Here is a 20,808-nt window from a genome sequence, read left to right as displayed (position 1 = left end):
TAGGATGATGAAAGGACACATAATAATGTCAAAGCCAATAGGCAACAGATGGATTAGAGTCAAGAATAAGGGATCTATCATCATATAAAGCAGCTATCCTCTAGTTTATGCTTCTAGGTCTGGAAAAAGGACTGAAAAGGACCAACACAAGCCAAGAATAGGGATCCAGGATGGTAGCAAGCTTAAAGTCACCATCTCTCAGAAATAGAGCCAAAAACCCGTTCACTACAGGTAGCTAACAGGTTGTTTGGGATCAGTGCTATTTTTTTTTTAAATAGGTCTTACTGTGGCTTCTTTCCAGATTGCTGGAAAAGTGGATTGAACTAGTGATAAGTTAAACATTGAACTTAATTCAGTGATTAAGGCTGGAGCAATTTTAGCCAAACTTTGAGCTGACGCTGGATCGCTAGGAGAGCCAGACTTAGTTTTCCTCATTATATCTCCAATCTCTTCCTCAGATATAGTGTTAAATTCTTTTAGAGTCTTGTGTGAGGGTATAGGTTCAGTGTGTTCAGAATTATCAATGGTTGGGGCCGTGGTAGAAATGTTTGTAGCAGGAAAAGATTTATGTATATCATTAATTTTATCTCTAAAGTAAAAGGAAAGTGTATCGGCCCATTCTTGGATTCCATGATAGGGGGTTGTTGACAGGCTGAAGGGTTCGTAAATTCCCTAACTATTGAATAGAGTTCTTTGTGCGAATTTCCAGCTAGGGTAATTTTCGTTCCTAGATAGGTTTTCTTTGCTAGTGCTATCTTGGCCATATACTCTTTATGTAGAATCCTATATTGTAGTTTATCTTCTTCTTTTCTTTTGCGCCATTTGCGCTTGGCGGTCCTAGCAGCTAATTTAATTGGTTTAAGTTCTGGAGTACACCAGGGTGATAGTTTGTTTGGGCACTTGGGGCCCGATGTAGGTAATTCTAATTTACCACTTCTAAAATACCGAATCATACAGATTCGGTATTTAAGAAGTGGTAAATTAGAGGGGGGGAAATGTAGGTAAATCAGAATTGGTATTTCTGTGTGTCACATTGCACAGGTGTGCATGCACACCAGGATTCGGTATTTTACCACCCAATTGGATTGGGTGGTAAAATACCGATTCGGTAAGGCCTGTGGGACTCAGTAGAGTCCTACATACATCTCCAATTTACCGAATCGGTAAAAATACTGATTCGGTATTTTACCAATTCAGTAAATTTACCAATTCGGTAAATTTACCGAATCGGTAAAATAGGCCACCTACATCTAGAATAGCCGTTACCGGTTGGTAAATGTCGACCTACATTGGGCCCTTGATTCTCTGTTTTGGAGCTATAAGGTCTAGTGTCGCAGTAATTGCTATTTCAAGATCAAATGCCGCTTTACTTAAATCTGAACTTTCATTCACAAGGGGGGGCGCAAAGGAGCGTAAAAAGGAATCTGTGTTTATTTTATTCCAAGCGCTGCTCATTTGTATCTCCTTTTGATGAACAGGTTTGGTTGACTTAATATTAATAGTAAATTTGATAATTAAATGGTTAGACCATAGGACTGGATGTAGTTCAGAGATATGGACTTCATGAGAATTAGTGCATAACAGATCTAAAGTGTGTCCAGCATTGTGGGTGGCCTCTGTGTCTAATAACATCAGGTCTAATGCATGAATACTATTGATTAATTCAATAGTGTTGGGATCATTACGTAATTCCATATGGAAGTTAAAACCTCCTATTAATAAAAAATTTTTACAGGCCAATACATGTGGGGCCAAAGCGTCCAAAAGCTGCAATGCAAAGTTTGTTTTGCTTTCTGGTGGTCTGTAAACAAGCGTTCCTTTTCAGGATTCCTTGTTGTTAAGGTCAAGAGAAAAAGTTAATAGTTCTCCCCAGCTGCGAGTCCACTATACAGATTTTTATATGGGATTTATTAAGCATGGGCGAATTTTGCGAATCTCGCGTTCGCGAATTTTGCGGATTTTCGAACTCGCAATTCGCAAAATCCGCGAATTCTCGCGAATTTGCGGTTCTTTTTTTGTGTTCGCGCGGGTTTCTGCCACTTCACGAGGGTTTTGTACAATTTCGCAAACGCGAACTTACCTGTCGGGTCGCAAGTTTTGCGAACTTGTTGTTTCTACGTGTCCAGCCTGTTTGGGACACTCTTCTTCATCACTGCCACTCTCTGTCACCACTGCCACTCTCTGACTACTCATGCCACCCTCTGGCCCACCCATGCCACCCTCTGTTTCATAACAGCACCCTCTGGTTGTCCAGTCAGTGTACATTATTGTGGCAAAGCAAAGCACACCTTCCCTGCCTCAAGTGACCTGAATTCATTTGGGGCTGATTAATGTGTCACAGAATATTTTTTTAGCTGGCACCTGCTTCCTTAGTGCTTCCTGATTAGTGATCTTTTGCACTTGCTAAGTGCTTTCATTGTTGCAAAATTAGTTACAACACCTGCCCTGCCCCAACTGACAATAATGAATTAGGGGCTGATTAATGGATTTGAACTTCCAGCCTGGCTCCTGCTTGTCTCCCTTAGCTGTAATTCAGGACCTTTGTGGCATATGTGTAACTATTCTGAGGTTCAGAGCAGGGTCACATAATAGTTGCAAGTAGGCAACTGAACTCTGGTGGGGCCCCTCAGGAAGCACTACAGGAAATGGCTACTAATGATGAGCCTGAACTTTTGAACCTGGTAAGTAGTTTCAGTTTTGCTAAGATTGTATTTCTGCAATTTAGCGCTTATTCGCGGGGCGCAAAGTTGTACTGGGAAGCCGCGAACTCACGCGAACAGTGCGAGCAAGCCATAAAATCCGCTGCTCGCGGATTTGCGGATTTTGCGGGAGATTCGCGAATCTCGCGGATTGCGAATTTACCGAAAATCCGCGAGCGAAACGGATTTTCCGCCCATACTTGGGATTTATAGACTATAGCCGTGCCCCCACCTCTCTTTGCAGTCCTGTCTAGCCTTAAGATGTTGTAGCCAATCGGCAGGGATAAGGCTATGTCAGGGGAAGATGTCTCTTGGAGCCAGGTCTCCGTAATGAAAAAGAGATCTGGTGAGTTTTGATCTAGTAAGTCCCATATTTCAAGGGAATGCTTCGATAGAGAGCGGACGTTGCCGTACAGGCAAGTGAGATAGGAGGGGTGTGGTACAACTGACTGATGAAACGGTTTCAGACCATGTTTGAGGGGGAGTGTATTAAGCTCTAGGAGTTCTCGCCTTGAATATCTAACATTGGCTATAGTACAGAGCGAACAAAGTAAAAACGAGCAAGGGAGGTACTAACTTGGCGCTGACTTAGCGCGGACGGGCGCAGACGGGCAGGGCTTGACTCTGGCGCGACACCGGCATGTCGCCCGCGCGACGCTGCGCGTGTCCGCTCACGCACTCACTTTTATCGCTTGAGTGGGCGGGACATCTGGCAGCAGTAAGAGTGGAGCGCTGACCGGTATAGAAACCCGGAAATGCGACTAGTTGGTGATAGTACCCCTCCGCTCAATCGGCACACGCCGTGACGGAACAGGGGAAACACCAAAGGACAGGTAGGCAAAAGGGCTTGATTAAGAGTTTTGCAGACGGAGGACGGCATATGGTGCTGGCGGTTATATGGTGGTCCTCCGGCAGCCATATTGCGAGTTGCATCATGAGCACAAATGTACAACGCCACTGGTCCGTCCACACTGCCGGCATCTTATGTGCGGAGGCTCGCGCAACACACCAGTGAGGGCCTGTGAAGTAACCTCCGTCACTCAAGACTACTGAGCCAATTATGACTTTCCTTTCAGACAAGCGCAAGTGTTGCAGTCCATCGGCTGCAGCACAGGAGGCGGAAAGGGAGGGATATAAAGCAGAAACTCACTTTAACTCTTCGACACACGATCTCTGCAGTCATAGAGGCCATCGTACCTGTCATCCCTATGATTTACCTCCTGAACTAACTCCAAAGCAGAAACTGATGAGGGCACCATCTCCAGTGATTCACCCCACAACACAAACACCATGCCTCATCAACAGTATGCCATGTCACCGAGAAAAACAGAGGGGAGGTGTGTCCTCCAAATATATCAATCTCACAAAGGCCTGTTCTTTGAGACATGGGGTGGGGATGTTATCCGTTGACTGACACCAGCCACCCACAGAGAGAAGTAAGTGGCCAGAGGTATCATTAAATGTGGAAAGTGAAGGCATACGTTCACACGCAGGACAGTGGCATTGCACACAAACCTCAACTCTAACAACTTAACAAACTCCATGCATCAAAGTCTACCAAAAGTACAATCAATCCCCATGTAACCAATCTTCACCTCTCTACCCCATGTCAAATTAACTGTCAAATGTGTCCAACATACCATCCCCAGGAATCTCTTAAAATTGTTAGCATGACACAAGCCATATCCCAGCACTCTTGTACAACAACATCAAACTATCACTACATTGCACTCAAAATACAATGTTCTGGTACATATGGGAGCTACATGTCATAGTAGCACAATTACATTGCCCAATACAAGTCAAAGTGTACCCTCTCAGTTTTTAATTAGTAACTACAAACCGTGCACCAAAAGGCCTGGGTCACCTAACAATGCAAATTGTCAGTGATGTCTGCAGTAAGAGGACTTCAACAATAACTACACCACTAGTCAATTTCTACACTCATGAGCACACAACACAAACATCATGCTTCCTGATACACTTAGACCGTCATGAGTACAGCAACTCAACGTCAGCAAACACATCCACAATCATGAATGAAAAACTTCGAGTGCATGTATATGGCGCCTCTTCCATAACATCTCCCTAGCAGCTGCAAAGCTCAGATCCTAGTCACTACTGAGAAAGGACCACCTGTTCCCAGCTCCAAACTACAACACTGTAGTATTATGAAATGAAGGAAAGCGTCACATAATTCATCATCATGAGCAATGAATTCAGAATGCGTTCTTCCATGGTCAACTTTATCAATAAACAGAACATCAATCAAATGAATGACAAAGGCAAGTTCATGCTGATTTGGGATACATCACTGTGCAGTACCACACAACTTACCAATACACACTGCCAAGGAAACCCTAGGGAGGGGCATCAGATGAGCATTTCAGGCACTTAATGAAATTGAAATTAGGAGAAATTAGGGCCAGGAATGGTAAGAGCAGGAACTAAAGTGGATGGAGGGTATCGTCTGAGGCAAAGGGAAACACATTGTGACTGACATAATATCGCAACAAAACATTATCGACCTACATTTTTATGGACACAAAAATATTGATAACAATAATATCGATATTATATACTTACTTTAAAAAATACACTATTATCAAAACCACAATATAGTCATTCAAATTTATCGATATCAAAAATATCGAACACACTATTATCGTTATCTAAAATATCAAACACTGTTTAAATAAATACAACATGTCCAAAATATCGATAACAAACATATCGGCAGCAAAAATATTCTTTTTTTGTAATTATTGGCAATGCTAAAATAGAGAAAACACACAAAATAAAACACAATAAATATAAATAAATACATAAGCATACATTGCTTTAGAAACAAAATTAAACGCATGTTTTTTTCACAGTAGTAAAACAACAACAAAAAAAATTTATAAACCCACTATGAACAACAATTCTACATATAAACTTGCATCATATAAAGATAGTTTTTATCATTTCAAATATATTATAACACACAATATAGTAATCATAAACATAAGGAGAAAAAAAATAACTGACTCTTAATTAGTGTTTTTCATATAAGAAAACCAACTTCCAAAACAATTAAAACAATCAAAAATAGCCAATAAAAAGACACAATATTAAAACCAACCGATACAATTAGACAAAAAATTAAATAAACCCTATATAAACCAACAAAGCTTACTCTTATTTTACATCTCAAACCAAAAAGAATAAAGAAGGCAACACTCTTCAGGATTTCTATCAGAAGCAAGAACTTCATCAAACCTAAAGATGTATCAATCTGCTAAAAGTAAATAAATTAACATTATAAAATAACAGTTAAACTGTTCTAAAAATATTCACTTTCATACTCAAATGAGTAATTTATATTTTGTTCCTATTTATATTTCCACTACAGATAAATCTGAATACAACAATAAAATGGCAGAGAACATCCTAAAACCATTGACCTAATAAAGTAAGTATTGTTCAAAATGCATTTAAGAAACCTGTAAAACATCCATCCAAACCCAAAATCCATCCAAAACACCCACCCCACCCCATGTACAAATTTTAATAAACAAAGACTTAAGAAGATTCAACAAAGAAAGAATTAAAGTCACCATTAATAAGCATCTAAATGTGAACCTTTTAAGTATATTGTGAAACAATGTATGTATGTAATCATCAACAGCTATAATATTCTTTTTAATACATTTTATATGCATTTGTTATAGATTTTACCACATTACAATGACAGAAGGCGCATACTTTATAACATCCCAAAAAGGAAAAATTGTATTATGTTATATGGGGTATGTCTACACCCAGGAGAAACAAACTGGCCTAAAAGTCAATTGGAAATGTTCAAAGTATTATTCTAATAAATGTTATGGTTGTTCAACTACTAGGGAAACAACTGTAATGTATACAAGGAAACATAATCATCCTCCTCATATTACAGAAATGGAAGATAGGAATGTACTTGATAACATTAAAGAGGCTAGCACGAGCTCACAAAGACCTACCAGTGCAATTCTTAAAGAACAGCTGCCTAGGGTACCCAAAGAAGCAACTGGACACATGCCGTCCATTGCTTCAATAAAAAGAACAATAGCTTGCACTAAAAAGGCTACAACAACTACCACACCTACTCCATTAATGTTTGAAGAGGTGATAAGTCCCCCAGAACTATCTATTACTTACAATGAGGAAACCTTTATTCTCTATGATAATAAATGCAAAGAGAGTAATTATGTTTGGTACTGCAAACAATTTAATAAAGCTTAAACAAGCTGAAACGTGGATGATGGATGGGAAATCTGTCCCAAACGATTCTACCAACTATATACTATCCATGGCCTACATCAGAATAGTAACATTCCCTTTATTTACGTGTTGCTGCCCAATAAACAGAATTCAACATATAAAAATCCTAAATAAAATTAAACAAGAGACAAATAATTATTTTCCTCAGAAAATAATTATAGATTTTGAACAAGCTATGACAAACGCTATACTCAAAACATACCCACATACAGCAATCCAAGGTTGTTACTACCATTTCAATCAGTGTCTATGAAGGCACCAAAAAAATCTACACTAAGGGGCTCATTATGATGTTGTGACATTCGCCACCGCCAATCCGGCGGTGGCGATCGCCAAAACATGGTAACGAGTGAAACCCCCCACCAAATTACAATGGCAGGGTTTTTGCAGCGGCTGCTTTTCTGCCGGTCGGCAATTGTTCCGATTGCCGGCCGGGTGGAATTGGCCCCTAATATGGTGGTGGTGCCTAGCAGGCACTGCCATCCATATTAGTATGGGGTGTTATGTTGTGAAGGCCTTTCCCCACCATGGAAAGGATGGCTGGGATGTTCTTCGGGGGCCCTATGCGGGACCGGGTGGTGGGGTAGGGGGTGCACTTGGGAGGTACCCATGGTACCCCCCTCCATTTACATGCACAAGGTGACAGGCACCACACGGCATAATGCCTTCCAATCAACAACAGGACGAGGCACACCTATACTACATAAACTAATAATCTCCCTACAAAAAGAACAGAGCTTTCATGAACTCAGAATAGAGCAATCTGTCACACAACTCAAACCTAAAAAGATCTAAACAAACTAAGCAAATGTACCAATACCTTTAATAGCAAGTTAAACTATACCCTACTACAAGAGGTCTAAAACACTTAGGAATGATAGCCAAAAGTCTACTCTAAAATCTCCAAACAAAGTAAATACTTTTCATTTATTTTATAGCAAAACATACAAAACAATTGTATGTCCTCACAAAAATATTTACTTTGTCTAATATATTTTTAATAATAAACAATAATATATTTAGACACATTAATTAAGTGTGTGAGAAAGTAAAAAACAACAATAAAATATAACATTATTTCCCTCCCACAATAAAAAATATTACAAAACCTTACAGTTTCCGTTGTTGTAGACTTAAAATCCCACATCTTCTAAATTATTCCAGATAGTTCATAATTCAAAAACCATAAAAATTTCCCAATGCAGCTCCCCTCCTCTCTCCTGGCTCCCAGCTGTCCAGCCTTCCCCGACCCCTACTTAATAACGGCCGCTGTGGGGACATGGGAGCAAGACCACTGACTCATTGTCAGGAATATTGTTCTCCCTCCGACGCAGCTCCACCATTAAGTGATGCCTCCCCTGAGCCCCTGCACTCTCGAGTGTTGGTGTTCGAGGCCCTCCTCCACCTGCAGGTTTCCCTGTGCCTCATCCCCGGTAGTCTAGTGGACCTCTTGCTCTGCCTTCCCTCTCCGTTTCACTCGATTTTACCCTCAGCTCAACCTCTTTTCTGCGCTTTTCTGTACTTTTTCTGCTTTTCTGCTCTATCTTCCTGGTGGTTCAGTGGACCTCTGACTCCTTTCTCTTGCTCCGCTTTCCCCCTCCATGTCACTTATTTTTACCCTCAGCTCATCTCTTTTGAGCACTTCTCTGCACATCTGCTTTTCTGTCCTACTTCACTTTTATTCCTTTTCATTCCTCTTTAATCCTCCTTTTCCCTTTTTCCACCCATTTTCCCCGCCGCTGATGCCCCCGTGGCCCTCCCCAAATCACGACCAGCACGACCGGCCCAATCCAACTCCCCTCCCCACTCCCACCTCCGAGCTGTCCAGCCCTCCCCGACCCGAACTTAATGGCAGCCGCTGCAGGGACAGGCGAGTAAGACCACTGACTCATTGTCAGAGAAATTGCTCTCCCTCCCTCGCAGCTTCACCATTAGGTGAGGCCTCCCCTGAGCCCATTCAGAAAAGGGGGTGGTGATGAACAGAGTGTCTGAATTAAGCAGACCACTCTTACCCAGTCAAGAGATCAGGGCTGAATCCATCACCGTTATTTAGCTCATGCAAATTAGTCTGACCCAGTGCCTCATGGGAACACTCAAGTGTTGGTGTTCGAGGCCCTCCTCCACCTGCAGATTTACTTGCGCCTCATCCCTGGTGGTCCAGTGGACCTCTTGCTCCACTTTCCCTCTCCGTTTCACTCATTTTTATCCTCAGCTCAATCTCTTTTCTGAGCTTTTCTGCACTTTTTCAGATTTCCTGCTGTATCTCTCTGGTGGTCCAGTGGACATCTGTTTCCTTTTTTTTGCCCCGCTTTCCCTCTCCATTTCACTCGTTTTTACCTTCAGCTCAATCTCTTTTGTGCTCTGCACTTTTCTGCCCTATTTCACTTTTAGTCCTTTTTATTCCTCCTTTTCCCTTTTACCACCTGTTTTCCTCGTTGCTGCTGCCCCCTCGGCCCCTCCCCCCAGCACGACCAGCATGACCGGCCCAATCCAGCTCCCCTCCCCGTTCCCGCCTCCGAGCCGTCCAGCCCTCCCTAACCCCTACTTAATCGCGGCCGCTGCGACGATAGGCGAGCAAGACCACTGACTATTTTTCATTGAAATTGCTCTCCTTCCCTCGCAGCTCCACCACTAAGTGAGTCCCTGAACTCTCAAGTGTTAATTTTCAAGTCCCTCCCCACCCACAGGCGTACCTGTGCCTCATCCCTGGTGGTCCAGTGGACCTCTGTCTCTTTTCTCTACCTTCGCTTTCCCTCTCACTTTCACTTGTTTTTACACTCAGCTCAGTCTCTTTTGTGCACTTCTTGGCACTTTTCTGCTTTTCTGCTCAACTTCACTTTTAGTCCTTTTTATTCCTCCTTTTCCCTTTTTCCACCCATTTTCCTCACAGCTGCTGCCCCCGCGGCCCCTCACCCCCAGCATGTCCAGCACGACTGACCCAATCCAGCTCCCCTCCCTGCTTCCGCCTCCCAGCTGTCAGCCCTCCTGACCTCTACTTAATGGCGGGCGCTGGCTAAAGGCATGCCAAAGGCAAGGCTGTCTGAACCCGTCCACGACAGGAATGTGTGAGTGCCAGGAACCCTGGACGTCCGCCCTGCTAATGCTATGACCAAGCAGCACTCCACGCACTAAACGCAGGCCGCAACAACTGCATGCTAGCATCACCAGACAGGAGCATGGACCCAGCACAACCCAACCGCAAGCACACACCTGAACGGAAGACCCTGCAATGCATCCTCCTCAGTGTCTGATCCCTCCACAAACACACCACAGAAATCTGGGACCTCCTCAACAGCACCACTCCGGACTTAGCATTCTTCACCGAAACCTGGACCAACACCACCTCGGGACCGTACATCACCATTGCCCTTCCCCAAGGATACAAGATCTCCAAGAAGGACTGCCACACCCGCACGGGATGAGAAATTGCCATCATCCTTAAATCCACCCTCCACCTGAGCACACTTCCTGACAAGCCGTCAGACATGAGGGAACACCTAAACTTCAAGATACTGACCAGCCCTACAACCACCCTCCAAGGAACCCTCATCTACCAACCCCCTGGACCCAGTGGACCATTCACCAACTCCATCACGGACATCATCTCCCCACATGCCATCACACCCAACAACTACACCCTGCTGGGAGAACTCAACTTCCACCTCGACAACCAGCTGGACCCTAACACCACATACCTCCAGGACAACCTCCACAACATTGGACTCTGGCAAATCGTGACTGAACCCATGCACTTAGCAGGATGCACCCTCGACCCCCTCTTCACATCAGGAAACTCCATCAGCTTCGGCCACACCACTAAACTCCAATAGACTGACCACAGATGCGTCCACTTCACCTTCAGAACACCCACCATCCACAGACACCAGCACCCGCTCCCACGAAGAAACTGGACCAGAATCACCAACACCAGCTCACTTTCTCATTCAGCAACTTCATCACAACCACCATGGAAAACAAGGACCCCAACACCGCAGCCCAAACCCTGCACAGATGGATCCCCGACAGTGCCAATACCATAGCTCCCCTCAAGAAAAACAATACCCATGCCAAGAAAGCCAGATGGTATACCACCGAACTTCGAGAGTCAAGATGCATTTGCCACCACCTCAAAAAGGCCTGGAGGAACAACAGATCCACAGAAGCACACAACAACTTCAGAGCCGACACCAACGCCCACCACCAACTCATCAGAAAAATTAGGAAAAAAGCGATTGAAGAGAGAATCTCCACACACACACACACACACAACAGCAAAGAATTCTTCAACATCATCAAGGAGTTTGCCCAACCCACCAGCGAGTAGACTGACATCCCTCCCTCACAAGACCTCTGCAACACCTTTCACCACAAAATCAAGAGCATCTCCAACAAATCTGACGAAGACAACCAACACACTGGACCCTCACCCACCACCTCCAACACCCTGAAGTCAGTGAATGTCAACTGGACAGCACTCACCATCAAAGACACACTGAAGACGATGAAGTAAATCTACTCCGGGGTCCCAAAGGACCCATGCCCCCACCACATCTTCAACAGAGCCGCTGACACCATTGCACCCATGCTCTGCTACATCATCAACTGCTCCCTGGTGACCGCCTTGTTCCTCAATGACTAGAAACACACTGAGGTCAAACCCCTCCTGAAGAAACCCTTGGTGAATCCCACCGACCTCAAAAACTACAGACCCATCTTCCGTTCCCAGCATAAGTCATCGAGAAAACGATCAACAGCCAATTCGTCACTTTCACCAAAGAGCACAACATCCTCGACTCCTACCAATCCGGCTTCAGAAAATACCACAGCACGGAAACTACCCTATTTGCACCCTACTGAACAAAGGAGAAACAGTAGCCCTCATCCTCCTCAACCTCTCAGCGGCATTTGACACAGTCTCTCACCGCACCCTAATACACAGACTCCACGACACAGGGATCCAGGACAAGACCCTCGACTGGATCCACTCCTTCCTCTCTGGCAGAGCTCAGCAGGTCAGACTTCCCCCTTTCCTCTCAGACCCTACACCAACCACCTGTGGAGTCCCACAGGGGTCCTCCCTCAGACCTAGGCTCTTCAGCGTCTACATGGCTCCTCTTGCGCCCAGCTTCAGAACCTACAGGCTCAACATTATATCATACGCAGATGATGCCCAACTCATCCTCTACTTATCCAACAAACGCAACACCGACAGACCCAACTTTTGAGAAGGCATGGAAGCTGTCGCCAAATTGATGAAAAACAGCTGCATACAACTAAACAACAACAAAACAGAAGTACTCATCATGGGCCCACACCCCGATGCCTGGAACGACACCTGGTGGCCCCCCGCCCTCGGAAGCCTGCTCACCCTCATGGACCACGTATGCAACCTGGGAATCATCCTGGACTCCGAGCTCAAAAAGGAACGCCAGATCAACTCCATCTCCTCTTCCCGCCTCAACACACTCCGCCTCCAACGCAAGACCTTAAAATTGATCCCCCTTGAACACAAAAAGACTGTCACTCACCTCATGGTCACCAGCAGACTTGACTACGGCAACGCACCCTATGCCGGAATAAACAAAAACCTCAACCGCAACCTGCCAAGACACTGTCACATCTCCCAGCACCTACGCACACTCCACTGGCTCCCTGTTGAGGCGAGAATCACCTTCAAGCACACAAGGCCCTCCACAACACCGGACAAGCATACCTGAACAGCCGACTCCAATTCCACGCACCCCAAAGGACGCTACGATCAGCCCAGCTCTCCTACCCTGGGGTCCCCAACACCATCTGAAAAACCAGATCTGGAGGCCGCTCCTTCTCCTTCCTCGCTTCCGAAGCATGGAACGCCCTTCTGCTCCACCTCAAACAGACAACATCGCTTCCCATCTTTGCAAGAAACCTCAAAATCTGGCTCTTCGACAGACCCCCTCCTTGCTGGACCGGAACCTGCACCCCCTCCACCGCGCACCTTGAGACCCTTAAGGGTGAGTAGTCTCTCTTAACAAACGCTTGTTTGATTGATTTGTATTAAATTCAATGTTATATTAATTAAACTGTATTGAATAATATGTTATAATATATATATAATATTTATTATTTTCCTACACAACTATATTTTATTTATATGTTTATACTACTTTAAACTGTATAAATATTTTTATACATTTTTTTAAGTTACATTTTTTCTAAAATACTCTTCCAACTCCACTTTACAAAAATACAATGTAGATGCTAAACACTAAACTTAATTAATTTACTATTCCCACTCCTGTCAATATTAAACTGGGTATATTCTGGGCACTAAAACATAATTAATTTACTATTACCATTCCAATACGTTTTAATTTAGGGTAGGTGATGGACACTAAACTTAATTGATTCATTATTTCCACTCAGGGATGCTGTGTGCATTGGGGCTGGGGAAGAGGTGCCTGGGGAAAAGGAAACATCACGCCCCTTAAGTGAATGAATGCAGACATCTTTGTGGGCAACAGCTGGGAGGGTGGAGAAGAGATGAGTGCTGGTGGACAAGGGTGCATGTGGCACAGTTTCTGTGTGGTCCACAACCACTAAAGGGCTGCCACGGGAGAATGACTTGACTGAGGATGATGAGAACGAGTCAGTACCCTCCAGGGCAGACACAGCACCCTCTGACACTGTGACTCCGCTGCTGACAGTCTGCTGACAGGAGCCACTGTGTCCAGCTGCCTGTTCTCCTCTGCCTTGCCCTGGAGATAAAATAAAAGGGGAAACGGGTGTGACACATATGCACATAATCATCACAAAACATTTACACAACAGTGACATCACAGTGGCATGCAGTACTGCATCAACACCGATCACTAACACCAGCATGGCGACTAATGGTTTCATGTGACACAATTTGCCCACACAAAGTATATCAAGCAAAAGAAGACAACCACTACAATTGACCAGCACATAGCACATCAGTCTTGTATGCAACATCCCCAACACATTACAGCCCTAACACACCGTAGACAAATATCGAAACCCTAGATTGTGGCATTTTACCTGAGAAAGTGGCATACCTGTTGCCTGCAATGAAGGGAAACAACTTGCATATATCCTGTGCCAAATTAACAATTCCAATACAACATTGTAGGGACACATGCCAACACGTTGCCAGACTCAATCAGTCCTAATTATGTCAGTTAACTATGTGTCAACAGTGGAATACACTACTCCAACTAGCCATAACATGTCACATCCCATACACAGATGAGCAGAATGTGGAACACTATTGTGACAACGCAGTCAGATACAGACATAGAACACAAGTCGGAATGCTGAACTTACACATTACATGCTGTATATGTATAGAATATAGGACACAAAATCACCATGATATGTACTACACATACATGCCAAAAAAAGGCCAGGTTACACACGCTCCTTGCTAACATATGTACAGACCAATGCAAATTGAACTGTATATATGATATGATATGATGTGGTTTTTGTAAAGCGCGGCTTACACTCCAAGGAGCATCTTGGCGCTAGTGGAGAGAGTGTCATTTGAAAAAGAAGAAGGAAAGTGCTGACAGAAAGAGCTAAGGAGAGTTAGGTTAGATTAGTTTTAGAACTAACGTGTCAGGCGCATTAAAAATCCAGGTTTTGAGGGCCTTGCGAAATAGGATCTCAGAGGGGATCTGACGCATCTGGGAGGGGAGTTTGTTCCAGGCTCTAGCTCCCAGAAAGCCTAGCGATTTGCCACCTTTGGTTGCGAGCCTGAATCTGGGGACCACCAGTAGGTTCAGGTTGGAAGACCTGAGTGATCGAGAGGGGGTGTATTTTCCAAACCTTTGGGACAGGTAGGAGGGGCCCGACTGGTGGTAGGCTCTGAAGGTGATGAGCAGGATTTTAAACAATGAAATAGTCAATGAAGTCAATAATAATAGTAATAATAATAATAATAGTCAATTAAATAGTCAATGAAGGAGCAGCATCAACTCCACCCTACACAGAACAACAGGTGTCAAACAATCCATGTGTTAAAAGGACATATACAGACTAGACCATTTAATTCCAACCTCATCAGAGCAAAAACAAAGTTGGAAAAATAAGGACTAAGCAACCCACATCCAAGTTCCACATTTGTGATCTAACACACAGCATGCAACATATATCTGTCATAGCAAATACAGGAACTATTTTTTGTGAACTGCCACAAGTGGGTTGTCTGACAATTCAAAGATCAGACATTCTTTTCAATATGGATCATCTAAAAATCATGTGACCCTTTTGATTTGTCTGTATGTCAATGTCCTCTTAGAATAAATATCTTCATCAGATATGAGTGACTCTGTAGTATATGTCCAACTTTACCCATCCAGCCATGTCATGACACACTTACTGCCTCATCTCTACTTCCTAGCTCCCTCCTACCCCTTTACCCTATCCCCTTACCCTTCCTTGCTCTATTCACCTATGTTCTTTAAATGCTTTTCTTGATACTTTGGTAACTTTTAACTGATTGCAACATTGCTGTTCCTCATGTAAATCGCTCTAATTCCTTTGGGTCTAGCCAGCACTATATAATAACTCATTAATTAAATATGATCCCATTTAGTACTCTTTCTCTCTTTGGCTACTTCCCTAGCACCTATCGCCTCTTCCCTGAATTTCTCCAATTGCCTGCTACTTTGCCTAGCCCCCTGTTCTTTGTGCCCTTTGACTAAGCACTTCTTCTCCCCTTGTTGGGGAAAGATCAGATATTTATACTCAGGAGTCTCAGCGAACCCGCTGAGAGAGTCCACTGCACCAAGGGAGCCAATCACAGCTGAGGAATGGTATGGCACCCCTTGCCAAAGCACTCCCTCTCCCCTTTTTGGGGAAGGATCCAGTATGTAGGCCTTGGAGTCTCAGAGACCCCTCTGAGAGAGTCCACTGCATAAAGGGATCCTCTCCTAATAGAGATAGGGAAGTGATACCACTTCCCCTGGGATCACAGCTTACTGGACTTTGGACGTTGCTTTGACTCGTCTACCGGTTTCTGTCCCGTCGCCCTTCCCCTCCTCTTTCCACGTGGTGTCTCTCACCCTCCCCTCCTTTTTCCCACCTTCATTATATGGCTACTTCCCCTGCTCCTACCCCCCTCCCCTGAATCTCTCCCCTTGCCTGCATTTTCCCTCACGTGTATGTGCTTATTGTTTATCTCGACCTTACAAGTAACTATGTTGCCATGCTCTAATAACTGTGTAACCTTTGTAACTATGTAACCTGTAACTATGATCTGATACTCATGTAAAGCGCTCTGATACCTCCGGGTCTAGCCAGCGCTATATTAAAACTTTAAAATAAAATAAACTAATTAATAAATAAAATACTCTTTTATTTACACTTCAGGCACTTTTTATTTTCCAAGCTATTAATGCTTCTTAATCATTTTTTGAATGCTAGTTGTACACAGGGTTCTTTCGCTCTGGCCATGTCATGTCTAATACCGATCAAAGACAAGGATCTGTCTCAGTGTAGTAATTATAGACCTATCTCATTATTCAATACGGATTACAAGATTGTCACTAAATTATTGGTCCTACGGCTCAACTCTCTTAGTAGATATGCATCAGTCTGGTTTTGTGAAGGGTAGATTCAGCTCAGATAATTCAAGAATTTTTCTTAATATTATGCATTTAGCCGCTAAAGGTAGCTCTCCATTAGCTTCCATAACACTTGATGCTGAGAAGGCCTTTGATCGTGTAAACTGGGATTTTTTGTTTGATTTGTAAGTTGCAACAGCTACCCAAAAAGGGTTTCCCGGTGCCAGCCAGAAAAAGACAGAAAGCAGAGAAATGACGGAAAGCAGATGATATTTTATTATATGTATCTAACCCCACTACCTCCTCGCCGGAATTCTTTTAATTATTAACTACATACTCAGTTGTCTCAGGTTATAAACTAAGTATAGATAAATCAGAAGTATTACAACTAAATAAATATTGCTTCCCACGTATGTTTCAAGACTCTAGTTTGAAATGGAGTTCAAAAGGCATTAAATGTCTAGGGATTCTTTATACTAATAATATTAAGGAATTATTATAATCAACAAGAAGGAAACTATGACCAAGGTTAATTCACTAAGAGATGGTTGGTCTCCCCTTTTTATTTCTTGGTGGGGCAGGTTAGCCACAATTAAAATGATGTTACTACCTATTGTTAATTTTTATGTGTCAATGCTCCCTATTTCTATCCCTCTTAATTTCTTTAAAATCATTAATCACTCTTTAATTAAAACTTTATAGAACAAACACAAACCCCGCATTGCTTTAGCTCGACTTCAACAACCAAAGACCTAGGTGGGGTTAATTTTCCTAATAAAAAAACATAGCACTCTGCTTTTACATGGAAATATATTTGGGTTTCCCTTTCTGAGAATTATATGGACATTTCCACGGTATGGGATCAATTAGAACATGCACAATACTACCCTTTTAATTCAAGGCAAGATTCGTATCACTCAACCTCAAAGACGTCTAATTTTCCCTATACTAACCCATCCAATAGATATTAGCAAACCTTTGATTACTTCCTCAAATTCCATTTCTGAAAATATTTTACAAACCCCAATATGGTATAATACAAACATTAAATTAAACAATTGGATCCCTGGGTGGAAAGAATAGATTAACAAATGCATTATTACCGTCGGACAACTCTTTTATAATAACACTTTATTGGTTTTTCCTGAGATACAAGACAAACTTCATAACGCTAATAAATATACCTCTCAATTTGAACTTCTAAGACCTCTCTTTATTATATATACTTCTCAGCAACCTATTCCAGATACAGAGATACAGCTTCCTTCTTCCTAAATTGATTTTTCTACACACTTGAAGGCTTCAAATATATACAAACTATTGATTGGTTCCTCTAAATCTGTATCAAGGAATAAAATAGAACTTGTATGGAAATCAGAATCACATCAAGAATTTTCAGCTCACACCTGGAAATCAATATGGGCCAAGATTCATACTTCATACTCATCAGCGAGCACAACACAAACATGATATTATTTCTACAACAGATTATTTATCATCACGCCTACAAGCCTATATAAATTTAAAGTCTTACCTAATACTAACTGTTGGTCATGTACGCATGATAAGAGTGATCTTTATTAGTGAAATTTATTGTAAGGCGTAGTGGAACCTGCTATGTCATAATCATCGATTAGATCGTGCCCATGCTACATCTATTACTTTAAAAATTCAAAAAGATTTATTATGGTCACCTCTTACTTCTTTTGTATCTAGAAGTATGAACTGATCTGTTTCTAAAGTTTGTAATTACGAACCTCCTTAAATTATAACTATTTAATTACTATCTGTTAATATTATTATATAGCTGTTAGACACTTGCTATTTCAACCTTATTTTGAAACAAATTTTCCCTCTCCTTCGCTTCCTTCTCTTTGTTTCTCCTTTGTCTCTCTTTTCTCTTCTTCTACCTTTAAAACGATTAAAATGCATTTGTTTTAGCACTTTAATTTGCCTTACAATTCAAGTTTTTCAACTATTCATTCTCATAATATGTGATATGTTTAGCTTGTCAATCTTTTAATGGTTAATACCTTCTCGTTTTCTACTGGGTTGTTTAAATTGTATTTTAATACTTGTTCTTACGTTCACTTGTATTGTCTTATCGATCATTATTATGTTTGATGTAATTGGACACTGTTCATATTTATTTCTCAATAAAGAATTTATAAACAGAAAAATAATATTTTTCTGACAAAACACACCATGTCAAAGAATTAACATTGAAAGCAGAGGATTGTGTTTTGATTAGAAATGGCACCAAGCTCAAGAAGGCTTTATCATAATTTTCAAAACCATTTTGTGTTGAAAGAGTTTTAAAACGCTCAGTACCTATAAAGGAAAAAGGGTGTTAGTGACAGAGATCTGGTCAAGGTTACCCAGGCGCAGGCAGGCAAAATTCAAGCTTAGCAAGGCTATCATGGCAATAATTGCTCTTTTGAAAGCACTTGGTGGCAAACATCTCAAGAGCATTGAACTGACAGTCAAGGGTCATCTCAGATTGATAATGCAAATGATTTGTGACTTACACAAAGGCACAGACATTGTTCCTGAATGATCAAATGATTGCATTATGTTCCATAACACCAGAGCTGTACGTAATACTACTATGCTTCTAAAGTTAAGGATTACTATGTCTTGCAGAAACAAATAAATCAGATAATACAGATCTAAATATTGTATTGTTATGCTTATTTTTGATTTTTTTATATATATATATATATATATATATATTTTTTTTTTCATACAAACTATTTAGCTTTATTTTTTCAAAAACTGGATGGTGTTGTACCATAAGACATTGCAGTAATATATGGAGCGCCCTTTACATTTAAGAACTAGCTATGAGCGAGCAAGCTCCTGCTTTGTGGATCGAGTTCTCTAGTCAAAAGTGAATGCATTCAGGTTGCTATGTTTCCTTTTCAGTGACTGCTTTATGGTCCATAATGGTGTCCCACATTGGTTACACCGTCTTCATTGGACGCCTGATGCATAAGGACAGGCTGTGTGTGGACTCCTTTTTTTACTACCTCTCATGGAATAAATGCTGTACTTACCTCCGCTTGGCTCCTGAAGTCTCCATATAAAAAACTCCCTAGTTGGTAACCACCAATTAGTAAGGTTCATGACTTGAGATGGAACAAAAGGTGCACTTAAAACTTTTGAACTATGGCACAAAACATCCAAGATGGGTCTAGCATCTCTCTGCAAGAACTGATCCATGAATGACGCAAGTCATACTGCAGACCAAAGACGAACAACCTTTTGAAGCACTTAGAGTTACCCCTAAAAGTGCAAAGGGTCAGGTGCATGTGACTACTACCTGAGATTGTCGAAAGGCATATCATTACACAATAAACACAACAAGGTGATGGTTTGAGTGCTGACACTTGTCAATCACTCTGCCCCCCAGTCAAGACTTCTGGGTTTAATGCGTACTATGTGGGAGACATCCATTGCAACACAGGCATTACATCGCAATGGCTTTACAATTCAACTTTTACAACGCAGACACCTTTACATCCCTTGTGTTTACAACGCATGCTATTACAATGCATATACTTTTACAAACCATGCTATTACAACACATGGTATGGTAAGTATTTGTAAGTATCCGTTGGTGTGATAGGTTTACAAAATGTAATATGAAGTTATAAATATGAATATGTCTTAATAGTAACATGCTATTATTAATAATATTATTTTACCTATAACAATATGATTAGTAATATTTTATAATTGATAAAAGTTAATTCAAAATAATAATATTAATATTTTATTAATTTGAATAAAGCCTGAGTATTAATATGAAAAATATGTATTTGAAATGTTATTGTTCCAAATTAATATATGGGTATTAATGATATTATGTTATTAATAAATGCATAAAAAAATTACATTAGTAGCATATATTATTATTAAGATCTGAGTATTAATTTGTAAAAAAATATTTAAATACATTTACATTTTCAAAACTTGGCATTTGTTTTGGAAAAAAATACTTGGATATTAATAATAATCGATTGAATAAATAAAAAGAATGTAACTTAAATTATATAACACAATAAAATAAAAAATAATACACTGAGGCATTACTCAGCTATTAACACTAACAATGTGAAAAATATTTAAAATATTCATAAGCTAATTAAAACATAATAAGAAATAACATTGTTATAAAGGAAGAGTACAAGACACAATGTATTAATAATATATTTGTAATTTTATTATAAAAA

The sequence above is a fragment of the Lissotriton vulgaris genome, chromosome 7 (genome assembly GCF_964263255.1).
Source record: "Lissotriton vulgaris chromosome 7, aLisVul1.2, whole genome shotgun sequence".
Classification (NCBI taxonomy): Eukaryota; Metazoa; Chordata; class Amphibia; order Caudata; family Salamandridae; genus Lissotriton; species Lissotriton vulgaris.
This window is presented reverse-complemented; position numbering follows the sequence as displayed.